Source organism: Blennius ocellaris (assembly GCF_963422515.1).
Source record: "Blennius ocellaris genome assembly, chromosome: 19".
Classification (NCBI taxonomy): Eukaryota; Metazoa; Chordata; class Actinopteri; order Blenniiformes; family Blenniidae; genus Blennius; species Blennius ocellaris.
Genome location: NC_137668.1, coordinates 20,312,759 through 20,337,242, shown reverse-complemented (window position 1 = coordinate 20,337,242; position 24,484 = coordinate 20,312,759).

Sequence of the window (24,484 nt, the reverse complement as noted above, 5' to 3'; positions counted from 1 at the left end):
TAATTACCAGCGACTTCCTCCAGCCTGCCCAAGGGATCCCAGGCCGTCTGGGAGATATGATCTTTCCAGCAGGTCGTGGACTGACCTCAGGGTCTTGTCCCAGTTAATTGAGATGGTGGACCACCAACAGAAAACCTATTGAGGGGGGGTGGGGGGTTAAATCAGTTTCAAATCACACCGGAACTGTTTTGCAAACTGAACACAAACTATTTCCATGTATGTACATCACAGTGTGGATGTTGTTGGGATTCAATCTTTTAAATTACTTTCAAGCAAGACACAGAAATGGTGTCAAACTTTATGAGTTTTCTTTGGATTTGATTGTGTTTTATCAATACAATAACATTTGGTCTTGAAACATCAGATTTTGTATAAAAACAATCTGTGTTGTCATTACATCAACCAAACTCAACAGCTACCTCCAGTGTACAAATACATCCCTATTGGCAAATATAATTTCACCACATTCTTCTTTGTCGTATATTTTCCTTAAACAAATTAACTTAAACGAGCAGGTTTCCATTCTTAAGCTACATTTCTGTCTGTAGATTTGATAGTCTTAGTGGGTGGCGGACTCATTTCCTGTCGCTGTACCTCAAGATGTGTGTTTTCACGTGTGTTTTCCACCCTTCACTTCAGCTCCAACAAATGCATTTAGGCTACGCCCAATCTAAACTGAATCCACACTGATTCATTGCACGAGTCTCAGGTAGCTCAGGCCAATAATACAGAATATAGGGGAAATTTACAGAAATGTAAACTGAGCCAGCTTGCAAGCGCAATCGTTTGACTATAATTACATTTTAAACGCCTCAAGAGATCAGTTGAACCCTAAATACTCTAATGAAGTCCAGGTATTTAAGCGTTTCCTTCAATCACGGCTGTGCTGTTGGTAAAAACCGACTCGGTGCAGCCGCGTGATGCTACATGCTAGCGAACACTAATTAGGTGAATAATGACTGGAGGGGGTTTGGGAATAGGAACAGGATACAGCTCACTGTTTTTGTATATGACAAAGTAGAAAAAAAATGGGGGGGGGGGGGGTTGATGCCAAACGAGGTTTGGTGTAAAAACATGAGCCACCTGTTGTCGCCCCAACATGAAGGTTTCAGAGTTCTACCTCCTCTCTTTGTTTCCTATTTCCTTCTAATAACACCACTTTCTCCCTGAGATCATCTTTGATCCCCAGGAAGTTCTGAGCGTGTTGCTCATGTATGCTCATCTGAGCTGTATAAGTCAGCTTTTTATCCCCAATTCAACCAAGTTTTCATATCTCAGAGTCTGTTGTATGAGAGCTTTGTGAGGATTTGATGTATTAATGGGCAAAACCATAATATTGTGTACACAAACATGTGGAAGCGGATCTTATAATGGGAGGAGCATGTCTGACAGATGAGCAAAATGCATTAGTTTGTCTTTATGAATGCAAATAATTCAGCATCCCTACAAAATTAATATACAAGACAGTTTAATTTTCAATGTCTGACTGGTTTTAACACATTTCCAAAAGTGTGAATCAGGTCACCCTTCATCAGGGATGCTGCTATACTAACACCTCTTATTAGCAAACGTATAAGGTGCTTTCTCTGTTGTAAACCAGTTTAGGTCTTGTGGTCTCAACTCTGTGGTAGCACATTTCATTTTGAGCTTGTTGAGGTTCAGAAATCCACACAATCACTCAATCAGACAACTACAAAAATCATAGTTTCAATCAAATCAAAGTTCCCTTAAACTTACAAGACTCCTGTTTACATGTGATGTCGGTAAATGGTATTATTCTTAGTTGATCACCTATAGTGCAATATACAAGAGCATGCATCAATTCAAGCAGGATCTTAGTGAATCAGGCCCTAAGTCATTGTAATTTTCCCAAGTGGTAAATGTTTTATTCTAACAAGCTGTCCTATAATTCGGGACAGTATTACACATCCATTTCCTACAATCCATGCTTCATTTCCAACTGTTCTTTCCTGACTATTATGCTTCACTCAGTACTTCCTCAAAGGCACCTTTAATATTTTGGGTGGCCTTCTGGATCCACCGATGGAGAAACAGTCCTCAACAATTGATTTTGTGTTTTGTAGTTAGTGACTTTAAAGATAATGAAATAACGTAAACAAAAAGGTATATCCCTCTTCCTTTCTTTACCCTGAGCCGATGGCTGCTTTTATTTCACTCATAAATCTCGTTGTCAGCCTATGACTGGTAGATTGAGCAGACAAAATGGGCTGCTACTCTGAGCCTCGAAGGAGTTTGTTCCACGACATTACACCGCTGTTTGCAGGATGCCTCCATCCTGAGAAAAAAGTGGCCCCCTTTCAGCACAGAGACAGGCAAAGAGGAAATAAATCCAGGAATGCGAGGCCTCACTCCGCACAGTGGTGGGACATCTGTCGTCATCTCCACAATGCAAATGAGGTCATTTTCTCGCTACTCAGTAATGCCATTTTGCCTTCATGCAGTTTCAGACTATAGATTTTGTATTGTGAAAATTTTTTATTTGCTTGGGATTCTGTTTTTCCAAAGCAGCCATGCAGAAACGGGCAGAGCAGCACTTTAACGACGCGACTGAAAGGCATTTCCAGCCCACTATCTCCAACAACTCCAGAGTATTTGAGCTTATTTACCCTCCTATGAGCTATCATTCGGTCGGTGCTTGTGCAGTATGAGCTCATCTTTGCAGAAGCATTCTCCAGAGTCCCCTTCGGGCTTTTGTCTTTGCTGCCCATCTTTCCATCATGTCAAGAGCAGTGACAACATTGGGGACTGAGGTGCACTTCGGGACCAAATGGGCTATTAAATGCTCACCAGCTGGTGTTCTAGTGGCAATGTTACAAAGCGCCCAGCAATGTTTAAGTCAACCCTGGGTTGCACATGCACCTTGAAAGCCAATTCTTTAGAAAAAGGCCTTTTTCTTCGGTTTGTAATAGAAGGCATCTGGATACACTAGCTGGTTGTGATGATGACCCTCCTACAACAATCCCAGACTCGTGTAGCAGCAGAGAGAAGGGAGGCTTATGGAGACTGATTCAGAGAAAATCACAAGGAGCATGGGGATGAGAAAAAAGAAATGGGGAATATGAGCAATACGGGCGAAGCAAAATGAGGATTGGAGGAGGGGGGGAAGTGTTTCGCTTTCACAATAAATGATCCATCTGCAGAGGTGTGTTGTGGCTGCAGGGACAGGGTTTGTTTTGCCCTTGGGATATCTCCATCCTCAAAGTGTAAGCGCGCAGCTGGCTCCACATTCAGTGAACGGTAGCCTCGAGTTTAAGGAAGCAAATTTGCTGTCATATCCTGAGCTTTTATCATTGAACAGCAAAGAATAGTTTCCCCTCGTGAAAATCGTACGGCTGAGCGACAGGAGCTACCTCAGCAGAAGTGGATGACGAAAGGGAAGAGACAAACATCTCTGAGTGTTCAATATCTCTGTAATCCAGCCAAATGGAACCTGTATACAGAAGGATAATATAAATACAAATATTGGAAAAAAGCACCAGCGTTTTCTTACAATCCCCAAAGACCAAAGATTTAGGCTTTAGTTAAAAACATCAAAACAATTATAAACATTAAGCAAACACTCCAGACATGAAGAAGAAACTGCAGGAAAAACCCACTGTCGTAACTGAACACTCATATTATTTTGTGGCTCAATAACATTAAAAATAAAAACTTCGAGCAATTAATTTTGAGTAGGCAATAAACGCAGCAAATAATCGCAATGTAAAACGAATACTCAGAAACATGAAACTAATCAAAAATGTGCAAAAACACTTATCGGCTTGAAGATTACAGCTGTGCGTAATTATCTGCCACTACATAATCTTGGTTATAATCACACAAATGCAGCCAAAGGAGTCGAATTCACAGCCACCTATAGTGACCGCAGTAATAGAGGAGGAAGCAGCGTGAGAAGGTCCAGTCATTATGTTCACATATGAGCCGAAAGCACACTCGTTCATCAAGCTTCTTTATTTGACAGCAGGACTTCAGCTGTGTATCAGTGTGAAACCTGCGATGTCGTCCGCTATTTGTTGTTTCTATTGAGCTGAGTGCCGTTGTTGGTCATGGACAGTGAAGCGGTGAACACAGATTAGCCTCGGTGAGCGTCGACCCTGAATGTGTGCAGGTGTGTGTGCGTGTGTGGTCGCACTTTCATTTGACCACAAATGTCCAATTTCCATGGGAAGCAAAACCAAATTTCCAGTGGTCTTGATTTTCACTGAAAGTTTCAAACAAATTGAAAGCTAAACTCACAAAATCACGATGTAACAATATAAAACACATTTTCTTCATATTGGCAATGAGTAAATAAGATTTGTTTTTGTTTTTCCTTCTCCTAAATTATGAAAATGTGCTTGTGAAGCGGACACAGGGTGCTTCAGTCTCCTTTAATTTGTCCCTTGACGTACTAATAAGAGACAACTGTCAGCACCTGATCATTTCTGGTCAAGGTCGTCGCTTCGGTCACCTCAATTCGCCGTTTCTCCCCCACAGAACAAGTTCAACCCGTCTGATTTCCAAAAGCTTCAATGACTGACAAAAGCAAAGAAGCCTGGTTCATGGATAGAGAATTTCATCCAACTACTGAGCAGCATCCAAAGTAGAGAGAAGCCAAACAGCCTCTCAGCAGCTCTGACATGTGGCCCCCTGCCCTTCTTTGATACGCGGGGAGGCCCCTCAGGTAACAGGAGCCGGCTCTTTGGCCTGCAGGGCCCGCCTTTCAGACAGAGACAGATGTGTCATTGAACACATCCAACCGTGACCTTAGAGGCAGGCCGGACCGGCTGGGAGAGGTCTGACGAACAACCAGCAGATCGCTGCGTGGGAACACACACAGCCACCTGTTTTCATGCTCTTATAATCGTCCTGTTGAGAGGAAGTATCATCCACAGGCTGCGGATGTTGAGAAGGAGCTTCTCTTTCTCTTTTCGCTTTCAATCGTCACATTCTTGATTAATTGTTTTCGAAATGGAATATTTTCCCAAGTAAGGTCGATACAGGTGGAAAGATTTCAAAACCACATGTCATCAAACCTCTTATTTTGAGTTTTTTTTTTTTTTTGCACTGAACTGTAAGAGAATTTTACTTTTCAGTGTTTTCAAGGCATTTAGTCAAACAGACACCCGAAATGCTAAGAAAGTTTTTCAATTTTCACTTAAGAATATTGTAAATGGTGTGTGTCTGTGCTTGTGTGTGAACATGTGCTTGCCTTCTTTAAAAAAAAAAGTCCTCATGTTACTGCATGTTAATGCATCAGATTAGTTTTGATGGTTTCATGACGCGCCTCACTAATAGAAGTCTAATGCATTACACTGGGTTGTTTTTTCTGCTAACTTTCAAAGAGAAAAGGAATTTATGGGTTTTTATCTGTAAATTACCATGTGTGGATGTATGCTGAGATTATATTGCTAATTCAGTTTGCTAACGTGTTTTAGCAGCTGCTGGTGGATGATATTAGAGAGGCTTCACTTTCTTACTTATGGATTTTGTGGAGATGCACATCTGCATAGCCTCTGTATAAAGAGGAAAGCTGACTGAATCGTTCATATTATTTCATTCTATGGGAAGATTTATTTAATAATTACATTTTGAAATATGTTTAATGACAATTTTAAGTTCAGCAACAAATTTAAAGCTTTACTGATTCATTTAATGCTATGTTTGTAAGAATTATTATTATTATTATTATTATTATTATTATTTCTATTATTATTATTATTATTATAGAAATTAACAGTAATTAGTTCCCAAATAAATATTTTAAAAAAAATGTTTTAATCTGTTTTGATTCATTGAAACTGAAAATCAGGCATTGAGAGCTATAGCTACATCCTGAAGTCAGATAAATTCAGGTTGTTCATGGTTTGTGAAGTACATTCAATATGAATATTTTCAGTGTATTTTACTTGAGTTTATTGGCTCTAAATAAAGGAAAACTTTGAAGTTAAGGTATATGTATCTGTATATATACATTTTTATGTCTACATTTTAATGGGCAGTTGAAATCAAACTGACTGAAACAAGTTGACGTGTCTGCCCTAAATGACGGCTCATAACAACACACCCTCCTGTACTCTGCTCAACTTTACCCTCATTAGTACTGTAGAAATGTGTTTTCCTATGGTATAGAATCATAAGTAAAACCTGGCAGCTTTGGTTACTGACTTGCTTTGCAGCTATAAAATCACTCCCACTTCACCATTTCTGCGGCGCGCTCCATTGCTTCACAGTTACGGCGTAAAGTGCGAGCGTGCCTGCGTGGACCAAAAGCGGGGACTACTGACCCTGATGAAAACAAATTGGGGAAAAAAGAGAATTGTAGTCTCTCTGTAAACTTTCCTTCTGTGTACCGTTTAGGGGAGCTGATTACAGCACCAAACACTTTAAATTAAACTACTAAAACGAGTGAACCCTGACAGAAATCAAAGTAGTAATTTGTTGTTGAGGGAAACATAATAATAATGCTACCATAATTCTTTTTCCTTTTTCTTTTTTCTACTGCCCAACAGCAATAAGTCACAGCGAAAGTAATGAAGCCCACTCTGACGTTGCACTTTGGGGGATTTATATGAACCACTTTCTGTGGCCTGCAGATGATGAGCTCTCAAACAGCCCTCCCTCACGCTAAACCTCGCTCTCGGGCACAAGTTATTTGATTTGCAGGACAGTCTGGCACACTGACTTGTATGTGGAAGGGCGATTCAATAACTGGGGCTTTACACATTGCAGTTAAAAGGGGTCATTTGGCAGCCTGTGTCTGCCCTCCCACCGTGCTTCTCCAAGAGAGATCAATAGGACTCATTCTTTCCCATTGACTTTCGATCACGTTTCTCTGACTTCCGCCTTTTCCCCACCAGCCGCCAACCGCTGACTCATTACGGGTCTGGGTAAGAGTAACCAGGCAGCCGACGCATTATAGGCTAAATGCCCGTGGGCAAAACGATCCTACCCCGTTCACGGTGCTGTGACGACGGGGCGCTGGTGTTTATGTAGTAAATTCGCCCGCTTCATTCTCAGCGGTAACATTTCTTGTCAGACAATATTGACTCAGGAAAAATCAGTGAAATCTGAAGTGTGACTGCTTTCTGCTGCAAGAGACGGCGCTCCTGAGGAAATGGAGCTCTTGGTTATCACGGCTCGACTTGAAATTGTATTTTTAGTTAACGCTGAGTGGTTTGGACAAAATTTACCGAAAATGAAAAACTTTTGTTTACATGACAACGGTGCTCGTAGCCACCGAAAACACACTTTTTTGAAATCGCTGCTACTGCGCATGCACACCATGGCCGTGGTAAATAATTCTTCTGCACACGATCATCCTGACATCCCAGTCAAAATAGTAGAGAGTCACCTGGAACAGCAATCAAACTTTGTGGTCTGTCCATACAATTGTCTGTAAACTCACCATCGTTAATGTTTATAGTGTTTTCTTCTATGTGGGCATATGTGCAGTTTCATTACAAAAACAAACAACAGCAGCCACTAGTGGCCCTACATGAAAATTGTTTTCAAATTGTTGCAGAGTAATCGCGTGATGAACATGTAAAAAAAGATGCGTTTTCACTTGAAAAGCTGTTGTGTAAATGGGGCCTTAATTTGTTAAACAACTTCTAAATTGAACATACATTAAGGGAAATTTACTTTAGATGTTTTATCAGATTAATGGCAAAAACTGTAGACTTTAAGATAAAAATACACTTCCACTGGTTACAATATCAAGCTGCAGACTTTCTCACTGGGGCTGTAACATTTTTTCTGACACACTCCACTCAAAGTAATTCGAACCTTGAGTTCAGCTGTCCGTGCACGTCTTACTCCATCAGTCCTGAGGCCAGCTAATATCACTCCCCGGTACGAAGCACTGAGAACCAGACACAGACCCGCTGCTGGGAGCCAGTGTTAACAACACTCATCCCATCTGTTCCATTAGTTCAACAGAAACGGGCCATGGGTCCATGTGAGGAAAGTCTTGAAGAAAAACAGAGTCGTCTTCGTTGGAAAATATTATTAGGGCTCCGTGGTTGTGTGTACACAAGGTCTGCCTGCTGCCAAGAACACAAACACAGATGACTTTTTACTGTCTCCTCGGCCTCAAGCGAGAGGTCAGCTGGGAACATGTCCTCCTCCGCTCACTGCTTCTCTCCATGTCTGTTTTACTGATGAAACTATCCACCTCAGTTTAATGTACACCGGCTTGTTCACTTCCAGAACATCCAAGTCTCACAGGTGGAGATTTAGAGGCTGACGGTTCAGGTCATCTTTCTTCTATTTTACTTTACCCTGATGTCGAACAGTTGAGACAGCACGATGATATTACCAATGATAAAATGGTTGTTTGAACACACTGAACACGTTTCAGGATACACAATACAATCACACTTCCGGAAACATATCATAGATCAGGCATATTTTCTGCCTTCCACCATTGTAATCTGGTTGGAAGGGCAAGATCTTCACTGGTATATACATCCCCACTTAAGCTAAATTATTTTTACCACCAATTATCACATAATTCGTATTCATTTCTATAGTTTAAACAGGAACTGTTGGCTGCATGGTGGATGTCCTGATTTGTCACAATCAAACACTTTCAGAGGTTAAAAAGGACTGTTGGAAGCCTTCAAGTGACATTTTCGGTAAAAGGTACAAAGAACATCCTTTATGTAAAGGTATTATTCTCGAGATTTTTCTTCGAGAGCACATTCCTTAAGAACAGAATGATGGTAACTGTAGTGAATTTGCCAAATATGTCCAGTAGTCATTGATAATACATACTGTCTGTTAGACAACCAAAAGTGCCCTGGAAAAGTATTCATTACTTGGCACATTGACATTGAAATATGTCCTACAATTCACATAAAAGACGTAAAGAACTCTCTTTTCAAAGGAACGCCAGCATTGGTGTTTTTTTTTTGTTTTTTTTGAAGAGTTCTCAGTTGATTTTCTGTGACATTTTTCCTTCAATGTTGCTTTTGAATTGCAGGATACAAGGAGAGCCTGGACATCAAACAGGCAGGTGGATTCAAAAAGTAAGGGGGGGACGAAAGAAAAAAGGCCTCAGCGAACACCGAGCTGAGAAATCAAAGCCAGCTGAGAGGCAGACAGAAGAAGAAGGATTGGAGGTGGGAATAAGCTGCATGAGCAGACAGTAATGGGACTCATCCTGGCACACATGCCCGCGCATGTTTTACCCATGAAGGTGATGGAGATTGAGCCATTAAAGGCATTACGATCGTTGTGCTGAGAGGGACAGTCGCCGCAGACACAAACAAAGACGAAATCATCTCATCTGTTCCCTTTACCGTTTATCACTGTTAGAACGACAGCTGCAGCGCTCCCAGTCTCACAACTCAATCCCTCAAGTGTGCATGTGTATTTCTAAGATTCCCTCCTTCGCACACTCAATATTTCACAAAGGAGGATATTTCCAATGATGGAAGGGAGATAGTTTTTTTTTTGTTTTGTTTTTTATAGGAGAAAAACATGATTATGTTGAAAGAAAGCTAAATTTATCTTTGCGGCGAGTGGGTGACCAGAGGGTCATTGGAGTTTCTGTATTCCAGATGCTTGTTGGAAAATGCACACTTGTCTGGGTTTTTTGTTTTGCATGAATATAAAGAGCAGACAACGGGGGTGTCCTCGAGCACGTCGGGCTCTCTTTGTATTCGCTGCTTGTATATTCTTCAGCAGTTAGGAACCCCTGGACACCAAAAACAAACATTCATTCTGCACTTGTCTCATGCGCGCCTGTCTGCAGACTCGACTTCCTGCGTGTGCGTGTCTTCGTCTGCGTGGCTCGGTCCCCTCAGGAGCCCGTCCAGGCCACGACGTTGAACGCCCGGCGCTGAGTCAGTGCATTAGTGTCACGGCAGATGTATCCTCCGGCCCGTCCCCCGGCTCTCACTGCCGGCCCGCAGAGACACATTCAGCTGCAGCCAGCGGCACTTTGCGTGATGAGCCTGGGCAATAGCCGCCAATAACGACTGATGGCACCATTTGGAGGTAACGAGGGAAGGTCGACGGAGGAAAAGGCGGATGGAGAGAATAACGGAGGAAAGAGTCCCACAAGGAGGAGCTGTAGAGGTGGAGATGGAGCAAGGCTGATGGGAGTAATGGTGTTGAGAGATGTGTAATAACGGTGTAAACTGAGCAGTGTGAGCACTTGTAGGGGTAAACTGCTGGTCATTACTGACACACAGTCATGTCCGCTGACCGCGGCCGGCGCAGACACCTACCATTACCCCCGTGAATTTATTATGAGGTACCGGCGGGGAGGTGGAAGAGTGTCAACTTTCCGGCCACGAGTGAATCAATGACTGGAGCCTCGTTGACAGCTGAGCCGGTGGCACGTGTCAGCCGATGGTACGATTTTTAAAAAACTGCTGTGATGGGGAGGGGAGTGGGGGGGGGGGGGGGGGGGGGGGGGGGGCGGCACACAGTAGGGGGTGCCATCTCATTAGCACTTCAGATCCATATTGCTGTGACTTATAAATAATTAGTGATAGGCCACCGTGGGGAGCCAGGCATGCTGCCATTTCAAAATCAACAAAAGTATGATTCATTTACGTGGAAATCATTGATGTTTCACAGGTTCAGTCAACACATGTCAGGAGGCCAGGTAATGCTTCATTTCACATCTGATCAGCTGTTTGCCCGGGGTCATTAAAAAGAAAATGAGCCAACACGTTCATGCTACTCATGTAAATCTGGAACAATCGGGAGCTCGGTGGTCCCATGGTTTTGTTTTCAATCATCCTCGACTGCTCCTATGAAAGCAGAGTAATATTACAGTATAAGAAAGCAAAAAGTAACTCTGGATGGAGCATTGTCTGGTTACAGTGAATGAAAAACAATTTGCAGAACATCATCTTGGGGCCTTGCGAGGACAAAAAAGAAGCAGCCAGATTGTTTTGATTCAACACATCGGAACTGAAACTGCGTCTGGCAAGTGTTTTCAAATGTGGTGTTCATTTCAACCCAAATCTGCTGTTTAACCAGCTAAAGCTATAAAACAGGTCCACTTACAACCCTTTTCGGGCTTGTTTGAGTGCATGAGCTCATGCGTCGCTAAGTGCTTTCAAAAGTCACAACAGTCACAATTCACTCTAAAGTCCTTGTCTGACTCCCAAGTGAGGACACTAATGTCTGCATATTACTGAAGTGTGATAATGAGTTCTTCCGCTGAGGGTCGACTCAGTCAGACAGTTTCCTAATCAGGAGCTGATCACCCACCGACCTCCTACATCCACTTCCATCGAGCGTGATTATCTTGGCGCTGGTTTCCGGCAGCGAGGCAACGCTGCATGACACTCATGTCTGAGATCACTGCTGACGACAGTGACTGCTAATTAAGAGAGCGGGTGGGGGGGGGGGGGGGGACTTTCAGACAGTCGAGACACGTTGCGGGGTAACCACCAGAGGAGCAAATAAAAAGTGTTATCAAAACAGCTACTCTAAAGATTGGCTTTAACTTGGATTATTAGCTTTTGTGCGCCATGAGGAGACAATAAACAAACAAAGTCCATGTGGAAAGAACACTACACGGGGGGGGGGGGGGGGGGGGGGGGGTTCAGAATGATGAAGAAATGAAGAATAGGCAAAAGCATCCATCTATTTTGTTTCAATTCAATTTCATTTTATTTATCATTTCAAGGCACTTTTACAGAGAAAACCTCAACAATTCCCCATGAGCAAGCCAAGCGACAGCGGAGAGGAAAAACTCCATTTTAACAGGAAGAAACCTGCAGAACTTTCTGCTGCTCCGGTTCGGGTTCGAGGATAGAAAGAGAGAAAAAGATAGACAGACACAGATCATTGGGAGGGATTCAAACATGCAGGATATGGGAGTGACTTAACCAAATATTCCAGCAGTCGAAGCTCTACGGTGGGTCCAACGAAACTACTGTTTTTGCAGCATCGTACGTTTTGTTTATAAATTCAATTTATTGAATAAGTTAGTTGGTAACATCAAATGGAGTCACAGGTGAAAAGGAAGATGCCCAGCCGATGAGTATGATCTGTATCATACGTATGATCTGTAGTATCTGATGCGAAGTGAAGGAAAGATCAGTTTTTGACCCCTTTTTGCAACACATAGCATTATGTATCATGAAAATGGTGTTGGTGGTATTATGTATTTAGATTGGAGTGTGAGCTCCAGTGGATATGACTGTGGATGAACAGAAAATTATGGAAATCGCAATGATAAACTATAAAATCACTAAACGTTTGTACTTCTCACACTCACCTTCAAATGGAAAACTGTACAAGTGAACTGTGAACTGTGGTTAAGCACTGCCAGTTCTAAAAAATAGTTGTATATTATAGTAATAAACACTGCAGCCACTGATAATAATGGAAATATTCCTCCATAATCCCAAATGATTGATTTCATTATCTAACAAATGCCCATCTGCCACTCCAACAAACCATCTAACTAATCTATGAGGAGGCAGCTGTTCCCTTATCAGTCCAGTGTGGATCCTGCCAAACATTCAGGTCCTCAGGCTTCTTCCACCTTGTCCACATTTCTCATCTCAGCTGTGAATGCAGGCCAAGCTGAGGTCTCCTGGGCCGCTTGCCACTGTGGCCAAAGTCACTCTTATACTTGGATAGCGGTGCAGACCTGGACGAGTGCTTGTCCAACACATACAGAAGCTGTCAACTACATACACACCAACAGGGTTTGTGAAATAGACATTGCAAATATTGAATATTGGGGTTATGAGAGGCCATCACATCATTGCAGTGCATTCAGTCCCATATAGAGGTAAATTAGAACAATTATGGTCTCATAAATACTTAAGTTTAAAAAATGTCACTTTGCAGCAGTAGCATTTATTTTATTTTTTTTAAAAGACTGCACTTTCGAGTTACTTTGACAAATCAGCCTCCAGAACACCAAACGTATTCCACCTCCCAGCAAACAGACCCATAGTCATTATGTTCCTATTAGCTCTCGCTAACTCTCCAGCTACAAATATTATCGTGCCTAGAGGCTAATGTTATGACTATGATTATCATTATACGTTCCTGGTCCTGGAAACACACACACACCAGTGCTGAAGACCTCATTCCATTTCTTCCCTGCCACGAAACAAATCAAAAACTAGTTACACTGCCGTGTCTGAATACCATCTCTGCTACCTCATCACGACGGCAATATCAACTATTGATAGGAGCCAGCTGGGAAACTGCCGACTGGGGCCCACTTCTGTGCCGGAGTCAATTAGCGAGGAGGATAACCTCTTCACGTGTCTTATTATCACACCCTCACTAAAAAAACCTTCCGGTTGACACTGGTCACCCATAATAGCATCTTCGGTCTGGCGCTCCGTCAAACGAATTCACATTTATGAAAGGTTTGCATGTTTGTGTTGTAAAGCCCTTCACCGACTCAGTAGGGACACAGAGAGGTAAAACAGTTTGTTTTCCCAGATTGATTTTCACCTGTTGAGAGGTTTTCTTGACAGCTCGCGGTATTGTAAACCGAAGACAATGGAACGGCGGTGCGATCTGCTGCTTCAGCCTGGATAATGGCAGCGCAGGAACAAACAGATGCACCCGATTGATTACTTGCCGAACACAATTTTCTTACTTTTTTTTTTTTTTCGTCATTGGAACACGATGAAACAGACTGAGAACACAGTGTCTGTAAACTCGCAGGAGTGCCACTGCAGTGATACGTTAACACTTTAATCATAGTGGAAGTATTTCTTTGGATTTTCTTTTCACGATCGTTCTCCTCCAATGGAAGGTTTCGCAATGATTTCAACTGAACACCACGAGACCTTGGCTTTAGTTGGAAACCAGCACCAAGATGACAAGAAAGCATCACGAATAGCATTCAGATTACAGTTTCTCAAGAGTATTAATGCCGAGGCCTCTTGCTTTCAACCAGATTGTGTGAATCCACTATAGAGACGTATCAGAGTTTAGAAGAAGTTGAAGGTTTGTCCTAATGGAGTGTATCATCCTCCAGACAAACATTTGTTCGCTGAACAAAACAGTCAATTTGGGACAAATAAGCTGAATCACTGCCATTGTCATGATCATCTCCGTTGTTTAAGCTTTCCTGCCAGACCTCCGTCCATGCCACCAGGCCTTTCAGCTCAATCCAGACACTCACCTCTGAATAAACGAACCATTACGTGCTGCACTTGGTCGTAGCTTGTCTGCATCGAAAGCCTGTTTCACTTCTGTTGTTTTTCTGTGTTTTCCTATGCATAAATGATTCTCATTTTTTTGTTTTACAGGATGCTAACATACAGAGAAACAATTCTGTTTCCGGACATCAATCAGTGTGAATCATTTTCATTTTTGAATATTGTTCTTTCAGTGTTGAAATCTTTCAATCTCAGAGATTCCGGGAAGGAACTCCAAGGTTAATGTTGACTGCATGTCCGAGCTGTGTCACTCCTGCTTAAGATTGGCTGAGAGTTTCCTCGGTGGACACATAAATGGATCACCTGTTGCTATAAACACAAAAAGCAGCACATTGTTTTGTTTGGTTGGCTTTAGTTATGAGGATCAAGTGCAAGTCATGCAGTTAATAATTTGACAAGACTTCATAAATCACATTCGTTTTTGATTAATTCTTCATTATTCACATTTTGATTATTAAATCCTGCAGCTTTGTATGTGTGGGTTGTTTTTTTTTCACGTTGCAAAAATCACAGAGCTATCGTCACCATCAGGGCTCCAACATCACCGCCAACCGATCCCCTTCATCTTCACTGCTGCGTGTTACGTTTCCTTTGTGATCTCACACTGACACATCAGCAGAACTCATTTTGGTGACAGTAATCGGAGAGGCATGGAATAAATGAAACACAGCTGGACTCAATTTCAAATACAAATGTGATTTACTTCGGTGCAGCGTGCACCTTTTGGTTGTGGAGTCAAAGCCGTCTCTTCCTTTTGGCTTTCAAACTGTAAATTAATGTGAGCGTGACTGTATGATCTCATGTCAAACTACAGTCATTTTAGTGGGTCAGAGTTCAACGGATCCAACCTGCCGAGTTTTCCCCGTCTTACGTGTGATTTGCTAGGAGGAGAATTCCTCTGTTTTCTGTAACACTTTATCCAATTCAGGTCCATCACAGGTCAAACACGGAGAGAAAACCCACAATGAGTTTGTGTCAACCACTTGTTTTTAGACTGTGGGAGGAAACCGATTACCAGAAGAAAACACACAAACTCCAACACACATTTTCACGATGAGACACGAGTCAACCAGTGACAGAAATTACTTTTCATTCTGCTGAATATGATTGGAGAAGATCGTAGTTCAAAACTATTTGACCCAAGTATGGCTTTTAAGTCACTAAACACAAATGAAGGTAATAGATCATCATTGTTTTCTGCTCCGGTCTTGAACTGGTTAGATGCCACTAAGAATTTTACAAGAAACTGTGTGCTCACCGAGATTAGCATAGCTGGCCGGAATGTTGTAAACACAATGAAATAATTTAATCATCTTTGATAGAAACCAATTCATGAAGAAATGACACGAAGAAACAGCAGCTACAAAACAGCCGAGAACAAACAAAAAAGTGCAGAAAAGAAAAAGTCTCATAAAAAACATTAAACGCCACACATTAAGGCTGGGACTTTAATTTTCATTAATTAAACATTTATCATCAATAAATTCAAGAGGCTTCTGAATAATTACAATTTATTTATTATCTCTTTTTCCTAATCACGTCACACCACTACAAATACATATTAGATGCTGTGGAGACAGTTTAAAATTGACGTCAGATACATTTGATGCTGCAATCAGGAAGACTGTTAGTTCATGATTATGAGCTACTCCCCCGGTAAACAAGAGTTCAGTGAAATGGTAACAATTGAAATAATAGCTTCAGCTAACGCTTGATTAGTGAGTAATTGAGCAAGACACAGGATTTTTTTTTTTTCAGCTTTAAAACTTGACTTATTAAGCAAAAACTCCACCTAAAATTAGATTAATCTTTTAACTATGCTTACTTTAAGTTCATGCAGTTGAACTTTACAAGTGTCTGTGAAGTGGCTGTTGGGAGATGTTTTCGGGGATTTTTTTTTTTTTCTCACCTCATTAAATCCTCATTTTCAACTTCAGGCTTTGGCTTTTGCAGTGAAGTAGAAATTGCATACCATAGCCTGTGAACAACAAGGAAAGCAGATAATTAAAAAAAAAAACATCTTCCAAAACCCTCCCTGCACTCTCAATCTTCCCTTCACCTTCAGCTTACTAATAACAGTCTTAAGTTGACATTCAGCTTTTCCCAGGGCCAAACACTTCTGCCGCTGCTGTCTGCTTTCTAATTGTAATAATAATTGTGGTTCCGGCTAATCTCGGCCCAAGCGGTGACCCCAGCCCGCTGTGAGCGGATTTGAGATAATGAAATAATTGCCCCGAATGCTTTTTTTTTTTTTTTTCGTCCTCCCAAGCAGCCACTGAAACCTGAACCCCTCAGATGAAGAGGCATCAACATTCATTCGGGGTCTATCAGCGGCATTTTCCACTTTAATTGAAATTTAGATTGTTGTTGACCCCATGGGTGAGATTTTCTGGACCGAGCGGCGGAGAGGGAGGGTGGCGTGCGACTCTAATGGGGTGGGCTGGCCAGCAGAATGCCATCTATCCATCAAAGTATGTGTTTGTGTGTTTTTGCTTTCATAAAAGGAGAATGTCTGTGCTATTTGTCTTTTAAGGCTGTGCAGCAATTTCTGCATATGGATGCATTTACCATTTTTTTCATGAGTGAATTTCATAAATAATCCCATCTGTCATGTTTTGGGTTTTTTTTGGGGGGGGGGCTTAAATCTCAATATCCTGACGGCACCACAAGGGAGTAAAAACAACAAAAGGACAATGATGAAAGATTGCGGTGATACTATTTATCACAGTTATTTAATATAATATACCATATTTAAATATATTTTTGCGAGTATATGATAATTGGCCAATTATCATTCATGCCAATTATAAAATCAAGAACTTTGATTGTACAAAAAGAAAATATATATACGAACACAAAATGCTGACTTGGCACAATAATTGGCGCCCATTCGATAAAATCCAACTAACAGGCTTTGTCATTTATTGGCTAATTCAAATCTTGTGAACACTGGCTGCATAAAAGTGGGCTGATTGTTTCTTTGTTTTTGCAATGGTGAAGACAAGAGAACTGTCCGAGAGAATCAAAAATCCTCTAATCAAAGGAGCTGACGGCGCCAAAAACTACAAGGTCTTCAGCAAAGATCCAGAAATCCATGTCTCAACAGTTCAGTGGTGTCCATAAATTCCACAGTCGAAAGTGCTCCCATGCTTTCGAGATGTGTGAAAGTGTGCGAAGGTTGAAAACGGCACACGGGAACGTGAAAGGAGCTTCAGGCCGAGCTGGAACAATGCAAAGTGCTGCTTTCAGCCTGAGTCGCACAGCAAACGCTGTACCAAGAAGGATTTCATGGACCAGAGCAGAGAGGACAGAAACACTGAGTGAAAATCACAAACACAAAAGAGTTGTTTTTGCAGCAAGCGTCTTTGATGAGAAACCTCCTCAGGAATAATGTTTGATGGGCAGATAAAACCAAAGTGAAGCTGTTTGGGAATGCAACTTGAGGAACCCTCACAATTATAAATGACAATGAGAAAAATGTTTTTTTTTTGCTTAATATTACAATAAAAAAAAAAAAACACAGGTGAAAATTGAGCTCAGCTGCTTCCTGTTTCCACTGATCATCCCCCGGGTGTTTCTACGGCGTCACTGGGGTGCACCTGTGGTCAATTCAGTCGATTGGATGATTTGGAAAGCCGCACGCTCGTCTATATAAGGTCCCAGTGGCCCGTGCATGTCAGAGCACAAGCCAAGCATGAAGGTCTGCAGGCCTCTGAGACAGCATCTTTTCAAGGCACAAATCTGGAAAGTTCCAGAAGGGTACTTACCAGTGTGGAGGGAAAAAAAAAAAAAGAATGGGATTTGTGATGGCCCCACACATTAAGGACAGGTATTTCATTTGTAGCTAAGTGGATCACCACGCGTCATTTATCATGCAGGAAGCTGGTTTCAGGGAGCGAATCCAACCATAATTTCTCATTTGTCAGAGCAAATGCCATACATGATGGCGTACGTTTTAGGAGAATGTGCAATCACATGCCTTTTGCCACTCTTCCTGCAGCTGCACGAACAAGCTCCTGCTATTTAAACCATCACTGCGTCTGTCTTCACTTCTATGCAGTCAGTCTTGTGTCTGCGTTCTAGATCAGCCTCGGTAATGACGGAGGAAACCTGCCTGCGCACAGTAAAATGTGTGAAATTACTTTCAAGTCACCTGATGTCTCTTTAAGCAGCTTACGGACATCACGACAGTTTGCACAGCAGAAATGTGGGCTAAAGCTCCCATTGTTGCTTCCTGTGAGGTGCTTTGAGGACACAGCAGCTCGCAGTTTTAACTTGTGTGGCTCTCCAGCAGGTTTAAAAAGTGGAAGATGAATCAAAGTAACTGGGGATGCTTTTTCCAGCAACATAAAAGTGGAATGCTAAATTAATACATGGAAGAACCCAGGTTAGATATCTTGTAATAAATTATTCAGATGGTCCCAATTTAATCAGTTGTTGAATTCATAAGGTTTCTCTCTATTAAGGGTGCAAAATTCTTTTCTTTTTTTCCCCCCTTAATGGACACTGACAGGAATTCTTGCGTTCGCCTCTTTACTATTTTATTGGTTTTTTGTTTTTTTTTCCCCAAGAACTCGACTGAAGTGGAATCACCGTAGTGCACTTTCCGTGTAAAGGATCTTGGGCATTTGTGAGGATCTGACTCATAGTTCTGAGAATATGTCTTCGTTCTGAGAACTGTGGTGGCAGATTGCTCCAACTCCTCCTGTCAGACTTCCATATTTATGTACACGGTTAAATGCAGAACGATGCAGATTAATTAGTAATGGTGCCACAGTGTAATGTTTTACAGGGAGGATTGTTGTGGCCTAAATCCACCTCAAACTTTGAATAAAAAAAAAGGAAATTTTAAAGGATAAAAAGTAGTGTGCATCAGTGACAGTGTCTCACTTATTGTCTTTTATTTTTTTTGGCGAGGTGACACAGAGTGCAAAGGAGGTTCACCTGGTGTATCATGATATTAGCTGCACACCGAGAAAAACACTTGTGCTTTGACCCTCCGGCAAAATGTCTCTGTCTAACACGCAACTGAATGCAGTGCAAAAATAAACAGCCAAGATAAAATTGGTAGGTAGGTTTTCATCAGTGTTAACGTTGATAGCCAAGTGAACATTGATGAAAAATTAAAGCTGGGATAGAGGAAGCTTTTTGTAACCAGTTAATGTCTACAATAAAGCGTATTTTCTTTTTCTATTGTGGCTACAAAATGTAAAACCAATGTCAGTTGTCATGAAGCAGAAGGTTCACGTGTCCCTGATAAATGATGCAACAGCTGCAATAAAACTTTTCCGAAAGCAGGGATCCACAGATCTTTAACTCTTTGAGCACTTAGAAAATGTGAGTTTTATTTTATTTAAATGGGTGAAAAAAATGAAATAAATTGTTCCTTTCTGTTAGTCGAGGATCGCAGTCTTCTGGAAAATGTTCCGTTTCATTCTACAAACGTACGTATAACACACAGGATAGTGTTTCAAAAAGATATAGTAACACCAGACAACATCAGAGACATAAATATGGTGGCTCATTGGGAACAAACTTCACAGGCATTTACTGAAACGATAAAAAAGAAAAATGGCGACAACTATGCAGAATATGGGAACAAAATCCTAAAAGTTGTTTCATATTAAAAGTTCTCTTGCATTATCATTCCATGTTCATATATTATTGTAAAAGGATCTGCACTCGGTAAAGAGGTGAACCAATGAGAAGTGATGGATAATGCATCTCTGGAGTCAACAGGTGTTTCACCCGGTTGATCCCTCGACACCTCCTGGAGGCCGGATCCTGATCTGTCACGTCCCAGACCTTCTTTCCAAAAGCCGGCTCTCACTGCTCATCTGACTCTGCCCTCTTCATGAAACCAAAGCTCTGTTTGAACTCGGTCCAGCTTAGGAATCTGTAACCGGCGTGTGGCTCTTCACTCTTTTGTGGCTTCCTGTCGCTCTCACAACATTATGTGCAGATAAACATTTTAATCAGATTTTTAATGTTGCTCCTAGGTCTTGTCTCACACTTTAATGTGACTCATAAATAAGAGAATGGTTCAGTGTTTGCCACTTAAATATCACACTCTAACATGTCGCCAAACAACAGAAGATGACGGTGAATGTTGTAAACGGCCTGTTGAGTAAGACAATAAAGACTTTTAAAGTTTCACGAATGCAATATAAAGGTAACTTTTGGTAAAAATAGCAAAACTTTATATTATGAAAGTTTATAAACCTTGCATTATCTATATTTTGGAAGTCAAACATGTTTTGCGGCTCCAGATCATAACAATTCATTCTCTCTTTATGTGAGCTCTAGGCAGTGACAATGCTCATGCTCCCTTTCTTAGCACCTGAAACACATTATAACCATTTGAGATACCATTTATTATGAAAGGTAAGGCAGATAGTGTCAGAGAGAAGAGCCTGGTCTGACTTGAACTATCTCTCGGCTGTGCGGTTGAAGTTACTGAAGCATAAATATGCAAATTTTAGAGTTGACACATAATATCAGATGACGGCAAAAAAAAAAAATTGTACAAGGAGTACAATTAGTGTGGAGTTTGCATGTTCAGATAATCCAGAAACCACTTGAGTGTGCCGACTGGATAAATACTTTCTTGAGAAAATGAGAAAAATCCCTCTTATACACTTCCACATTGGCACGTCGTGGCACAATTGTAGTTATTAGAGCTCTGACACAAGAGCGTGGAAAATGGTGGTTGGGAATCCACTTCAGGGCCACAGTGGCCACACGCTCAGGATTAGTGGGTCTGAATTATTGAGACTGTGAAGAGGATGAACGTGCTGCACTGAGATAACAGGTTCACAGAAGAAAATATATATTCTAAACATTATAAAATATGACATCATGAGCTGTATTAAACAATGCTGTGTATATTCATGTATGGGACAATTTCCTCAATGTCTTTTTTTTAATTTTTTTTTTATTGGGAGCAGAACATGTGTTGCTCTGCTATGAGAATCAGGAGAAAAGGAAGTTCTTGTTTACATGAAAACAGACCACATTTACTCCATGCATGTTAATCCAGTTAATACAAATGAATACAAAGGAACATTTTTGCAGTGTTTGAAATAAAAGGACAAAGACAAAGAGTTTTGCTCAGACGTTCGTTCTATAAGTTCTGTGCTGAATGGCAGCCACGTGGCTGTTCCTACACTATTCATCACACTAATTAAACTGACTGGGGAACAAAAGCCAACTTGGCCCATCCAGTTTCCTTAATTGCTTTTGACGTAATGCACAGATCATCAAAGATAACATCCATAGCCGTGTTGGAGTTGGTACAGTTTTTAATTAGCCTCATTTTTAGAGAAGTCCTTTTCATGGAGGCGCAATTTGCAGCAATGTAGGTGTGACCTCATTCATATGAGGACACTTTTTTTTAAAAACTATAACGTAACACAAAGGGGCTAATTCACTAAGTTCCCGTGTAAAGTGTGCTAAATGGGATGCTAACAAATGGATTGTGCTTTTAGATTTTTTTGCATTTTGCTGGCGATTGGCTAATAATAATACTATGAATGGCATCGCACCATGTTTTGCACAAAAGACAATCTGTTGTTTTCATGTTTGTTTGCTTGTGTGGAGTGTTATGCCTCCACAAGCACATGAATGAAATGTGTATGTCGATTAAACAAATGATCAGAGCATTAAACCAAATAAATGTGAACATCGAAAATGACGTGCACTACTGTTGGCAAATAAGAGTGACGGTGGGCCACTTGAAGAACCACAATAATACATTTTCAGATGTGAATAGCATTGCACATATTCATTAATCCATAAGCATTAGACCTGCATGTTCATTAAGGCAAGGCATTAAACAATAGTGTATTTTGTACCAGACGCCCTGGTTAGTAAATCAGCTTCCATGCAATATATCATACACACGCTTCTACATGTACCCAGACGTCCTCATCCATCACATTCTCTTCCAGCTCAACTGGAGGTTCTTTGGTTGAGCTTCATCCCAATTAGCCGTGAACAATAGATCTTGAACGGGAGGCAACCAAGGAGTGTCCAAAGGTGAAGTGGTTCTTCTCGTGTGGAGGCATAGCGACTCAACATATTATTGAACATCTGATTTTTACACGATCGATGGATTCAACATTTAAAGCAGTGGAGTCACTACAATTTAGGGTCTTTTCAAAATGCAAAACTTTCAGTTTATAATATTCTTCAATACTTTATCGGGTCACCAGATATGAATACTGATTTTACAACATGTCACCTAAAACAGATGGTAACTTTCAGAGATTAAATGTTTAGGAAATAAGTCCCAGTTCCTTTGTGATATGTGTCATGAATATGACTGAAAATGAAAATATTAACTTTATTACAATGAAAATCAAACTTTAGTTTCTCTGGAAAGCAACTGTTGGTGTTTATTTATCTACCTTTGTAGTGTTTCTATGACTCAGAGGCTGAGCTGTGCACACCTGGTAAGTCTGTCTATTTTTTTTTTTTTACCTGCCTTTGTTTTTTTGTTTTTTTGAAAAAAGGTTGTATCCAATATTGTACCCTCAGTTTAAGGTGAAATCGATCTTTATGTTAGGAAAGCAAAGAGTGTGTGAAAACATGATTGAGCCAGTCAGGCCATCGACTGAGAGGCAGCGAGTCATTAGCCAGTGAAGAGATATTAAGTAGGTCATTCAGATTGGATGCCGGGGACAATTGCATTTCCCAACTCCCGAGGAACTACTGGTCCACGTGTTTAATATGTCTGCAACTGGTTCAAAGGAAAGCATTGATTAAAGAAGAGTCGTGAGGGTTTGAAGTGGACTCTGACAGAGACAAAAGTTTACGCAAAAGACTTGGTGTAGTGGAAAGTTCTAAGTGTGAGAATCTCTCCTGTTTGATTCTGAGTTAGAAAAGATTTAATGCAGATTTTGCATGTTCTCTCACTCTTCTTCATGTTCTCCTGGGGAATTCCTACCCCCGTCTCAAAACATGCATTTAGCTTAATATATGACTTGATGACCTTATTGAGAAGCCACTTTGTTGACATCTCCGAAGCCCAACATCCCAAGTAAACCGGAATTCAGACAGTTGGATATTCATCTCATACATTTGTGGGGTCAAAATGTCAGCGCGTTGTGGGATTAGAGGGCAGATTAACTCAGCTCTGAATTGGAGGAAGCGTTCAGTTATCCAGGAAGAAGTAATGTCCGAGGCCCGAACTCGCGATTCTGGATGAATTAAACGTGCCCGCTGAAAAAAAAAATGCATCTTACTTATTGATAGATACAAGTCTCAAAGTTGAAAAATTTAACTGTACAGGGCATTTTAAATTGAGTGCAAATTTATGTTTCATATTCGGAATAAGCTTTGCCTGAGTGTTTAATCCAACGTTTCAGCCAGCACTCCTGAGAGGTTTGGAAATGAGATTCTGCTGTCGTGTATAATCCACTTCAATAATGACTTCTCTGTAAAAGGGATAGATAGTCTGAGCCCACAGGGGTTTTGCTAAGTAACTCTGTCAGAGAGTCACGGCTACTCGCCGCTATAACACAGCTGCTTGCTATAAATACCCAGTGTCTGCTGAGCTGCGCGTTTCACAGCTCGGCTTGACACTGTAAATGGACATATTTCTGTGTCCTCGCTGTACAGGTGACAACTTTTGAGATGCAGCCGGCATCAAGGAGAGGCTCGGTCGACGACCGTTACCGGGTACTTCCCTCCCTAAAAGCGAGCGTCTGTGGTGCGCCGCCACAGTTTCATCATGCCTGCCACCGGATCATTAATAATGAAAATTCCATTATGAAGTTTTAAATTGATTCATAAAGTTGTGCCAAGTGGGACCCGCGTTGAGAGTTTGATAAGGCAGACGGGTTCATTTTTTAACTCCCCCCCCCTCCATCATAATACCGGTGATAAAGTCGTTCTGAGCCCATTCTGACAAGATGCATTAACAAGCTCTGATGAATGTGGCGACATCCGCTCCTCCACCGAAACTGATTTTATCCTCGCGTATGAAACGACACTTGACGTGGAAGAGAACTTCCATGAATACGATTCCATACACACCGTGCACATATCCTATTGATGGCTTTATTTAACGCCATAAAGCTCATTTATGCTCTACAGCGTGCATAAAGCAAGATATGTGCTCTTCAAACTGTGTAAACGTCACTGACTGGATACTTTCATGCGTCCAATGCGTCAGAATGAACATTTGGCATCCTGTCTTCCAGATAAATTAACATTCTGGCCAAACCCCAAGAAGAGAAAAGGGAAGGAAGTCAACAATAACTATGATGGTGAGGGAGGAGATTGCACCAATGTTCATTTCTTTACACTATATC